Source organism: Sceloporus occidentalis, unplaced genomic scaffold, assembly GCF_023333645.1.
Source record: "Sceloporus occidentalis isolate IW3139 unplaced genomic scaffold, rSceOcc1.0.p SCAF_2, whole genome shotgun sequence".
NCBI classification, from domain to species: domain Eukaryota; kingdom Metazoa; phylum Chordata; class Lepidosauria; order Squamata; family Phrynosomatidae; genus Sceloporus; species Sceloporus occidentalis.
In genome coordinates, this window is record NW_028316982.1 from 17,705,065 (window position 1) to 17,717,274 (window position 12,210).

Here is a 12,210-nt window from a genome sequence, read left to right on the forward strand (position 1 = left end):
GTGTGGTCCTTAAGACTGATTAAAAACAGTATCTTGGTTGATCTGTCCCTCTGTATTTCAGCTTTGGGTGAGAAAGATGTAAAGGGAAGTATTCTATGACTATAGAGTTCACTTCTCTTGAAGACAGAATGCACATCTTCTAAGGCCACATCATAAAAGGTAAAGAAGGGGGCAGAAGTGGTGAAAAAAGCAAACTTGAGCAACAAATCTTCAAGATAAATAGTTGCTTGCATAATGACCAGGTGGATGGAAAGGGAGAGGAAGAACCCCAATGGAATTGACCTTTCAGAGGTACTGATGGAATGACTTTCCTTCCCATCCCTGTCTGTTGCAACTTGATGGAATTGCTGCTGCTAGGTGACCTCCTATTGGAGTTAATAAGCTTTATTTGTATACCGCTTTTCCGTGGACGATCAAAGCGGTTTCCAATATCAGATTAACAATACATAACACATCATGACTCTGCTTCTCTCCCCTCAAGATGGTGGTCGGGAGGAGGGCTCTTCTTCTTGGCAGGCAGAGGCCTGTTGTTTCTTGCCTGCTTCTCTCCCCTCAAGAGTTGGCTTTTGATATCCAAGATATCTATTTGACTTTGTGTGAATGGACGAGAAGAGACTTTTCAAAGCCTAGATAAAGGCTTGGAGCAAGACTCAATTGACCAAGAACCCTACTTCCTCCCTTCCTCTTAGGGCCAGTCCAAAACATCTTTCTGCCTTGGCCTGAACAGCAAATGACTTGTTCCCACCACCTGACCTCAGTCAAGATGCATAGTATTCAGAGCTACGCAGGTTATTTAGGAGGCTGGAACAATAAAATATCTCATCCTTGGCTGCTGCTGCTATTATTGTTGTTGCTACTGGTAGTGATGATGGTGGTGGTGAAGATGATGTTGTTGTTGATGATATAATATTGCCTAACCAGGGGTGGGAATCATGCAGCCTTACAGATTCTGTTGAACTACAACTCCCAGTGGCTTTAGTCAGTATAGCCAGTGAGGAATGCTGGGTGTTGCAGTCTAACAATCACTGGAGGACCGCATATTTCTCTCCCAGAGTCTAAATCTAATTAGTCCCAACTTCAGTAGACCCATTGTATCAATGAAAATAAATTTCCCTTGATTCAATGGGTCTATTCTAATTAGAAATAACAATTAGATTCATGCTTACAATAAAAAGAATATAGCAATCTGGATTTTGTGACACTCAAAAAGCTGCTCCTTGGACTGACCACCTTATCCTGCCTGCTCTTCTTCCTGTTTCACTTCTCATTGTTTCTGCCTTTCTTCCTGGGATTTGTGTTTCTTGTTCTTTATCTCTTTCCTTCATCTGGGTCTCTTCTTTCCTCCTATATGTCCTTCATCAAGAAAGACTGTCCATACCACAAATTAGTTCTTTGGAAATTTAGTGGATCTGAGGTCTAGAACAGGTGACGTCACTAATACCAGGTTGATAGATATTTAACATTTGTAGGCTACAAGTTTTTCTTTTTACTTCAATAAAATGTTAGTATATAAAGATTTATTTATTTATAGATGTGATGTAACTTTGCACATAAGTTATCACAAGGCTTGGAGATAGTGTGGAATACAAATTAAACAAGCACTCAAAATGTGAAGAACATGTGGGTGTGGGGTGTATTTTCAATAGAATTATGTTTAACAAATATTACTGTTATTAGTGTTGGAGGAGACTGTCAGCAAAGACAATAGACAGATGGGTTTCATTTGTAATTACAGCAACTTGGAAGGCAGTTTGATAGTACAAGATAAACCCCAAAAAGTAGCATGGTAAAATAAATCATTACTGGAGTATATTCTTATTACCTATAAAGCCCTACATGGCTTGGGCCCGAGCTACTTGAGGGACTGCATCTCCCCATATAATCCACCCCGCACACTCGGAACAACCGGGAAGAACTTGCTGGAAATCCCACCTTCTAAATATGTTACTACATCCCAGATGACCTTCTCAGTAACAGCCCCACAAATCTGGAACAGTCTTCCCGAGGAGCTCCGCCTTATCACCCCCCTGGAAACATTTAAAAAGAGGCTTAAAACTTTCCTCTTCTGTCAAGCCTTCCCCTCTGGAAAATGAAGTTGTGTATTTTGATCCCATCGACTCTCTGCCTCACCCTATTGAATGATTGTTTCAGATTTGTATAGTGTATATTGTGTTACTGGTTTTTCTCTATTTTTATGATGCGTTTGTAACTGGTTTTAATTCTGTGTAAACCGCTTTGATCTCTTGGAAAAGCGGTATATAAATAAAATTATTTATTTATTTATTTATTTATTTATTTTATTTATTTATTTATTTATTTATTAACAGCACCAACGTGTCTAACCACATGAAATTAGAATAAAGGCTACGTAGGACAAAAGGAGCTTTATAGGTTATACCTGAGCATAAATGGCATCTTGAAGTTATCCACCCTCTTTTACAAAATTTCTCAAGGGTTTTTATGTGGGATGAGGTCACCATTAATAGTGGCATAGAACATCTCTCTTTCTCTCTTTTCTTTCTTTCTCTCTCTCTCTCTTTCTTTCTGGGTTTGGGATTTCAGAGGTTGGTGTTTTCTGTTGTGCTGCATGTCATCATTTGGTCATTTCACCACCATACTCTTAATTTACTATAATTTAACCTCAATTTTGGAGGCCCTGTAGTGAAAATTGTATCTGAAAAAGATTAAATTTATTTTCTATGATGCCATCTTATCTGCTCTTTCTCAAGCTACCCCCAGTGAGGTCCATTTTCAGCGGTTCAGCACAAAAACATTGCAGAACATATTTTCTCCACTACACCTTTAACCAAAATTACGTCTACTTTAAAAATCATCTGATCAGATATAGCTATGGCTAGGTTGCTTGTTCTCAATTGACTAAACCCAGAATGGCAATGCGTTCTTCCTTTCCATCTCATAACCTTGGCTTTCCAGATAATAAATGTTGCTGAATGTGTTTGAATTCAGTTATTTTATAAGCACATTTAGGTTCATTGTGAGATTATAAGAAACTCAGGGAGAATGAGAGAAAGAGTGGTAGGGAGAGGGAGAGAGACTGCTCAGATTTTTTCTTTTAGCAGTACAAACAGTGGCAGCTGGTGAATCTGATGTCAGTGTGGAGATGAATCCAGTCTGGAAATTAGGCCAAGCTTTAAAGGAGCTAGCCATGGTTCTAAGCCTATTTGGAAGATGGAGTTCAACTTCTTGAATTCTTGAATGTTTATACTAAAACCCAGAGTGGATTCACCACCCCATTGATTTGGACCTGAGGATAGAAAAAAATATTTTAAAAATACAGTTGGCCCTCCATATCCGTGGATTGTTTATCCATGAATTCAGACACTCATCTCTTAAAAATATTTTTTAAAAGTTGTTTTTGCCATTTTATATAAGGGAAACCATTGTACTATACCGTTGCATTTAATGGGGCTTAAATGGTGGGTCCATGAACTAAATCCCAGGGGATAGCAAGGATGCATTGTAGTTGAAAAATGGTTTTCACAATTGTTAGGAAACCCTAATGAGGAGAATCCTAGATGGAGAAGAATCTTTTCAGCTGAGGAACTATTCTGCATTTTAAAAATGCATCTGGTTCGTTTTCTGCAAAACTCAGCATTTGCTATGCAAAAAACAGCATTTCATCTGCAGAAAATACAATTTCGGCCCTGAAAACAAGTTTCTTCCACAGCAGTTTCTAGAATTCATGACTTATTCTGCACAGAAAAAAAATGCAAATTTATTTGCCCAGAATAAATCCTGAACTATGAATAGCCTTTGAAAACAGTAGTTTTCAATGACTTTCTTGTAGCAAGGAGAAAACAATACAGTTAATTATTCTTCCATGGGAAAAAGAAATTTATACAGATTTACTGTACATCCCTGATTGGAGTTGCCACTGAATGAAAATCAGTATTCAGTAGGAATGAAGACTTGTGTCAGATAGGATTAATTGTCTATTGAACCCAGTAGTGACCACCTTGACTGGCAAGAGATCTCAAGGGTCAAAGGCAGGTATCCCTTCTCATCACCTGCTCTCTGATCCTTTAAACTTAAATGCCAAACACTGAACTTGTGCCTTTTAGCATTCAAAGCATTATCTCTGCCACTCAGCTACAGTCCCTCTCTGAACAGAGGGATCACCTCAGTACTTGTACCAACGTGTTCTGACTTCTCCCATAAGGTGTCTTGCTTCTGTTATTGCCTCCCTTTTGTAAACTGGGGGGGGGGGGGACAATCGATAACCCCTTTTCTGTAGCATTTGAGGTCAGTATTTCATTTCAGTGTCTGCTGGTGGACTTTTTTTTAATACTGCAGTCAGGTTTTTAATGGTGGCAGTATTACATCCTTATATGCTAAACTCTTTCATAAATGCATTTTGAAAACTGGTTTAGAAATGACATAATAATGTAAATAAACGAGATAAGCAAATGTGTTCTTATTTATCTATTTGTTTGGAAAAGGAAACTTGTATAATCTATTTGTTACATTTTTATTACATGTAAAATTACATTTTCCCCAAGAAGGGAAGACCAAACCACTGCTAGTTCTTTGTCCTCTTATTCTCTGGACATGACAAGCACAGAAGAAATCTCCACCAGGATAAGACCTGGTATAAATTAGTTTGCTCCCACTGACTCCAATAGGAGGGATCCAGAGAAAATGAATATCACTTCCCAGCTCCTGACACATTTTTTCTGTAATATTTCTCCCCACCCCAATCTTGGAGAAGCAATATAGCAGATACAGTAAAAATGCCGCCTCTCAATGAAGTTTTCCTATAGAAAATTGACATTGTCTGAGAAGCTAATGTAAGGCAGGCTAAACAACACTAAATAAATGACTGCAGTAGTACACAGCAGGTAATCATATAGGTTAAGTCTCCCTTATCTGAAATGTTTGGGATCAGAAATGTTTTGGATCGCAATTTGGATTGCAATTTTTCTCGATTTTGGAATATTTGCATATACATGATCTTGGAAATTGAACCCAGGTCTAAACATGAAATTAATTTCTGTTTTGTATACACTTTATACACATAGCCTGAAGGTAGCTTTATACACAATAATTTTAATAATGTTGTGCATGGAACAAAATTTGTATAAACTAAGCCATCAGAAAGCAAAGGTGTCACTATCTCAGCCACCCATGTGGATAGTTTTGGATCTTTGTGACATAGGGATGTTTAGAAAGGGTCTTCTCAGTGGCTGCCCCCAGGCTTTGTTGCTCCCTTACAAAGGAAACAAAGGAGGCTTCTTTATTGTTGGCCTTCCCCTGTCAGGCAAAGATGGCATATTCAGGATGGTTGGCTGAGGAGGGTTTAACTGGTTTGATGCTATTTATTTCTTCTTATTGCTCTGTTTGTAGTTTATTTGTTTTTATATTTTAATTCCATACATAAAAAATACTTTTATTAGTGTTCAATACTTTGAGCATCATTTTGAACACAGATTAGTGTTTTTTTCTGTTTTGTGTCTTCACATCATTTCTGATTTATGGTGATCCTAAGTTGAACCTATTGCTGGGTTTTCTTGGACAGATTTGTTTTGAGAGGGTTTGCCATTGCCTTCCTCTGAGACTGAGAGAGTGTGATTTGCCCAGAGTCACCCAGTGGGGCTCGATGGCTATATTGGGAGAAAGGTGGGATATAAATAAATAAAATAATAAAATTCAAACTCCAGTCTCACAGAAACCTACTGTGCTCAAATTACTGCACTATGCTACTTCTAAGTGTACACCTTAACAAATTAATTAATGAGAAAATAGATTACTTACATATTAAATTGTCCCCTTTCTTGCACTGCAAAATTGTGTGTGTGTGTGTGTGTGTGTGTGTGTGTGTGTGTGTGTGTGTGTCAGTATTCCATTTATGTTGGAGGAAAGTAGGACTTTAATGAAATATAGAAGCCTCACCCCCTGGTTTTTTTTTCTCATTACCTGCACCCCCTCCATTGTTATCTAAAGTTATTAATTAAAGATGCACCCACACTACAGAAATAATCCAGTTTGACACCACTTTATCTGCAATGGCTCAATGCTATGAAATTTTGGGAATTGTAGTTTTATGAGACATTTAGTCTTCTCTGTCAGAGAGCTCTCAGAATTCCATAGCATTCTCAAAATTCCATAGCATTGATCCAAGGCAGTTAAAAGTGGTGTCAAACTGGATTATTTCTGCAGTGCAGATGCAGCCAAAGAGGACTGTCACAAAAAAGTAAGTTGAGGATCCTTTGCCAGTGCCCTCCTATTCTGGCTCTGAAACATATGTGGTGACTTATCAGAGAGATCAGTTTTTAGAAGCTCATGTTATCAAGTGATAGGTATCAGTTTCTGAATGAACACTGTAGTGTGTGTCAGGGGGGCTTCACCTGATGTTTTAAAGAAGATTTTGACAGAAGACATGTAGCAAAGAGCACTCAAACACCAGAGGCCTAACAGGTTTGGGGGATGATCATACATTCCTGTTTGTTCACATTCTGATGCTTCTTCAACCCTTTCCCCATGATCACACATCTCATTTCCATATCTGAGGATTCCAGATCCTCTAGATGTGAGGGAGATCTGCAATTGTCCTTCGACTTCATCTGACATTGCAATGCATGCTTTGTACTTGCCACTAGTACATTTCTGCCGTTTTTCTCTTTCTAGCAGAAATGGCACAGAGGGAAGCTTTTGAACATTCATAGAATCTCTAAAAGCACATGTGGAGTGATTATGCAATTCCCATATGATGGGCTGGGAACCCTGCTCCCTCCACAGAATACAACAGAGTCTGGTTATACTACAAGACCAGGATGCGTGCATTCTGCTCTTCCTTGGCTTGCTTGTGTGTGTGTGTTAATACTGGCCTCCTTTTGTGAAGGCTAACTGGTACATTAGGCAAATAAAACATATGTTGTCTTGTAAGTAGGGCACTTCTTCTCCAACAGTCCAAGGGCATTGCCAGTGTGCCATGAAAGAACAGCTCACATACTATAATAAATGAATTAATCAAGTCATAGAAGACTCCTGTCAGACTAAAGCACACATTTACAGAAAAGAGACAACTTCTCCATTACAACTCTTCAAGATTAGAAGCTTTGGGTTTGCCTTCTTCCAAGCATTGGCTGGTATCCTGTTAGTCATAATTATGCCTACATATGTCTGTTTTTTGTTAACCCAGAGGTGGGTATTCTCTTCCTTCCTCCACAAGAACCAAAGCCCCTTCAAACCTACCATAGAATAGATGCTCTATATGATCCTTCTGTGCTGTTGGAAAGAGAAGGCAGATCAGACACACATCTGAGTATGTTGCTGTAGCCAGACAGGAAACAATTACATCAGCTGTTGTTATCTCAAATGAACCTCTGTGGATGATGTAATGTGTAAATGATGTAATCATTTCACTTCTGGCTATAAGACATAACCAGAGACTTCTGAAATAACTACCAACCCATTCTCCACCCACGATGGAATAACCATGAGGGCATGGCTTCAGCTGATCAACAATACATCTGGGGGTTAGTGAATGGGCAGCTGTAGTGTAGTTCACTATGCTGGACCATCAAAGATCCCAGACATTTTCTGCTGAAGGATCAGGGCACTTAATTCTGTTTGGCCTTTTGGGCCTCTGAATTTAGTTGGATGCACAGTTTAGAAGCAGGCAGCTTCCTTACATACTGGACCTGGAGGAATCTCTGCAAATACTTGTTATGTCTATCCAGTGTTATTGACAGATGGCTCCCATTTCAATGGGTGATGAATCTGCTCTCTATTTTAGTCCAGATTTTAAAGGAGCTATCCATGGGCCTGAATCCTATACCCCCAAATAGGTGCAACACCTAGGATAGTTCTTTTAAAATTCAGATTGAAACCTAGAGTGGCTTTGCTGCCCCATTACTGCCCCCACTGATCATTGAAAAAGCTTAAGATGCAGGCCATGGCAGGCCACATCCTGACCAAAGGCCAGAAATTCTCTGATCCTAATGTAACCAATATAGCTAAGTCATGAAATGGACTGCAAATGCATTTGAAAAACCCAAAAGATGGACCAATTGAAAGGATATTACATCCAATTAACTGGCAGTGGTCTGAAATTTTCTTGGAGGGAGGAGGCATGAGTTGTACTAGAGGATCAGAGTGAGGGGACAAAGCCAGTAGTCAGCTATAAAGGGCAAATCAGTAGAGATTATGTAATAATAATAATAAATAAGAAAAATTTTATTTATATTTCCCCACCTCTCCCAGGTGGATTGAGGCGGGATTACAACCTAGTATAAAATACAAATACAAGCATATCAATAAAAATACAAGGAGGTAGTGAGATGGGTCTCTTCCGGGAGACTATACCACAGTCTAGGAGCAGCTATGGTAAAAGCTCTTTGGGAAGTTGAAACTAGTCTATTTGTTTTTAATTCCAGCAAGTTCTTCCCCAATGTTCTGAGAGTGTGGGGCGGGTCATGTAGGGAGATGGTTCCCATAAGTAACTTGGGCCCAATCCATGTAGGGCTTTAAAGGTAATAACACTTTGTATTGCACCCAGAAGCAAATTGGCAGCCAGTGCAGATCTTTTAAGATTGATGTTATATGGTCAAACCTAGAAGAGCCGGTGACCAATCTGGCTTCCATATTTTGTACTAGTTGAAACTTCCAAACTTGATATAAGTGTAGGCCCATGTACAGCGCATTACAGAAAGCAAGACAAGAGATTACCAGAGCTTGTACCACTGCTTCAAGGTCCCCAAGTATGGATGGCATCAGAATCTAGGTGCAAATCAGATGTAAAGCTAAAAACCAATTAAAAGAGGTACAGTAAATATCATACAGGCTATTATTCAAGCAAGCCTCAACTGGAACAGGAAGCCCTGTTCCATTTCAGATCTATACTTCTTCCTGTCCAGGAGAATAGAAAGACCAGTATGAGTAGGTGCAGTTATTCCAAGCCCTGCCTGTAGAGTAATAAGAATCCTGCCATATTGTTAGATTTAAATGAAAAGATTGCTGAAACATGTTGAACTGCACAATTTTTGTGTGCCCAAGGCACCTACTCCTATTCCGTCCATGTTATAGCTTCCTCTGATAGCAATTTTTTTGTCCAAGAAGCAGTTCCCAGGAATATATCTGCTTTGTTTGCCAAAGCCTGTCTGTAATCTACAGTTCCTTAGAGTGTAGACAAGTTTTTGAAAAAATAGAAAACCACAAAAATGAAATTACAAATGATCAAATAAAGCTACATGTTGCAATCATTTAAAAAATAGCACAAGGGACAAATCAGTCCAATTTATCAGAGAGAAGTGACTCCCAACATCAAAGCAAAAAAGAATGCCATTGAGATGCTCTCAAGGGCCCTCTCTAAAAAGCCAGGATTTAAGTACAAAGAACTTGTTTTAGGGACTAGGCAGGTTTATCTAGGGAGGGTATTCCACAAGACTGGTACCACATAACCATTTGTCACTATGCTCAAAGTTCCCTATAACTGAAAGTGAGGAAAAGCCTAACCACCATACTGGAGCTAACATTTTAATTATAAGATCATCCCCTCTCTTACCTGAGAGAAAAGTGGAAGTGTATGTACGTGTGCATATGTGGTTTTAATCCTGAGAGAGGAAAGGATTACACAACCAATCTTGTAATGTTCTTCCACCATCAATACCAAGCATATTTACAGGCTGTTCATAAATCCCATGTGTAATATCTAGTTTGTTTTACAGTGTTATGACTAGGCCTGCTGATTCTTTAAACAGCTGCCACAAAAGGAAGCTGTCTTATACTGAGTTAAACCATTGCTCCATCTAGCCCAGCATTTTCTGCACTGTCTGGCAGCTGCTCTCTGGTGTTTCAGAGTAGAGTCTTTCTTACCCCCCTCTAGAGATGCTAGGGATTTAATCTGGGGCCATCTGTATGTAAAGCATGTACTCTGTCACTCTGCTTTGCCTTCTTCTCTAGTAGCTCTACCTTTCACAGCAGACTGATGTGTCGACATTAGCAGATGAGCACAGTGCTTGGCATGCTGTTAAAAGCCTCACCTGCTGATCAGTCTGCCCATCAGTCTGACTTACATCAGCACAGATACTAGAACAAATGATAAAGAAGCTGATTTGTAAGATCTTGATAACAATGGGGTGCTGAGTAGAAGCCAGCATAGATTAGTGAAGAATATATCCTGCCAGACAAACATAATCTCTCAGTTTGATCAAAATACTAGATTAGTGAATTGTGGGAATGTCAAGGATGTTATTTATCTTGATTTTAGCAAAGAATTTTGACAAAGTGTTCCGTGATATTTTAGTTAGCAGATTGATTAAATATAAGCTACATGTAATATTGTCAGACAGATTTACAGTTGGCTGCAAAACCATACTGTAAGAGCACCCATCAATGTTTCTTCATTTAACTGGGAACCTTTCAAGTGGGAATCCACAGGGTTTTGTACTGGGCCTAGTATTCATCAACTTTTAAAATCGATGAGTTAGATGAAGAACTGGAAGGTATCATAATCAACCTTGCTTTTAACACAAAATTGAGAGGGATAGCTAATGCCTCAGAAAATGGAACTAAAATTCAAAATGACCTGAGTAGAGAGCAAAACTGAGCTAAAACTAACAACATGAAATTCAAAAGGGGGAGGAGATGCAAGCTTCTGCTTTTAGATTAAAGAAATGCACAAATATAAAATGGGGGATTACTGAGTTGACAGAAGTAAGTGGAAAGGTCCTTTGGACTATATTGAATCATAAGATGAATGTAAACTATATTGAATCATAAGCTGAAGTCCTGATAGGACTGCAAAAATATGATTAATAGAATCACAGTTTCCAACTTAACAAGAAGTAATAGTGCTACTTCATTCTGTACTAAGGCAGACATCAACTGATAATTTGAGGGCATTGTACTTTAAAAAAGTTATAGACAATATGTACCTGAACCTGGGTGTATGACAGACACTCTCAGGAATGGCACAATTTGATGCCCTCCAGGAACAGAGGCCAGATTTAATTGGGCTGGTAATTGGGCACCAGGCTGTAGCTTTTGAGGTGAGAGGAGCCAGAGGTGTTTTATGTTCCTGTTGCCCCTTCACAATCCCTTTTTGGATTTCCTTATTGGACCCATCCTTCTGCCCTTAGTGCAGTGTGAGCTATGCTTGTCGCTTTAGGGCCAGGTAGGAATTTTTCTCCCCTTTGCACTTTTTTTTTGGGGGGGCTACCCTACATGTATCTGGGGGACACTGCCAGTTGGCCTGAATGGTGTCTGTAAATAGGTTGTCACTGACAGGTTATGGGGGAGAGATATCAGAGTTCGGTGTACATGTCATCCTTTCAGTAAAGGGCTGGGCTGCAGAACTGCTTCCACAGGCTTGGTGGCCTGAGGAGTAGGGAAAGAGCTGACTGAGAGGGGGGGGGGGGAGTGCCCTCAGTTTGCCTTCCAGTAAAGGGTCAGCCAGAGAGTAACCCACTGGATTGCCCTTGGGGTCAGGTATTATGCCCAAGGGAAGGATAAGGAGCTGGTCACAGGTTGATGCCTGGCTTCAGCCTGAATCTCATCAAGTTGCTCTCCCTCTGCTGCTTACCCCAGGTTCAGTTCATTAGGTCAAATAAAGTGGCCCTTGTTTAACCCAATGCCTTGGTCTGGTCTCATTATTTCATGGTTGGTCATCAAAAGGAAACTGGTCTCTCTCTTTTTTTATTCTGTTAATCATTCTAGGAATGTTCTGAACCAAGCAGTGGACCACGAGTCCCTTCATACAAAGATACAGCAAACAGACAAATTATAATAAAAGGAATCTGTAGCAGAGCTGACAAGCGTGTTGTGTTGTGGTAGATGTGATAGGTGCATTTTAATGGTTATGTTGCTCTTTATTTTTCCTACTTACTCTCTTGCTTTGCTTTTCCTGCTTGTTTAGCTAGAATCAAAACCTGACATTTTCTAACTTTAATCACTATATGTTTATTGCATTGCATGCAGTGGTGTGTTCATGTTTTACTCCACATTGGAATCATGTAGGGCACCTGTCCATTGGATTGTTCTTTACTTTATAACTACATGTTATTGGGGCAATTTTGCAAGTCATTAAACAATGTCATACGGGGGAAGAATGGTGGGAGAGACAGAAGATGGTAGTTGCTATCTGAATTTGATGAGTTTTTTTTCTTCTTCTTAGCATTTCCCCCTTCCTTCCTGAAACAAGAACTGGTGTGCATGTGTTCAGATACATGCAGACACGTGTGTCAAGTATAT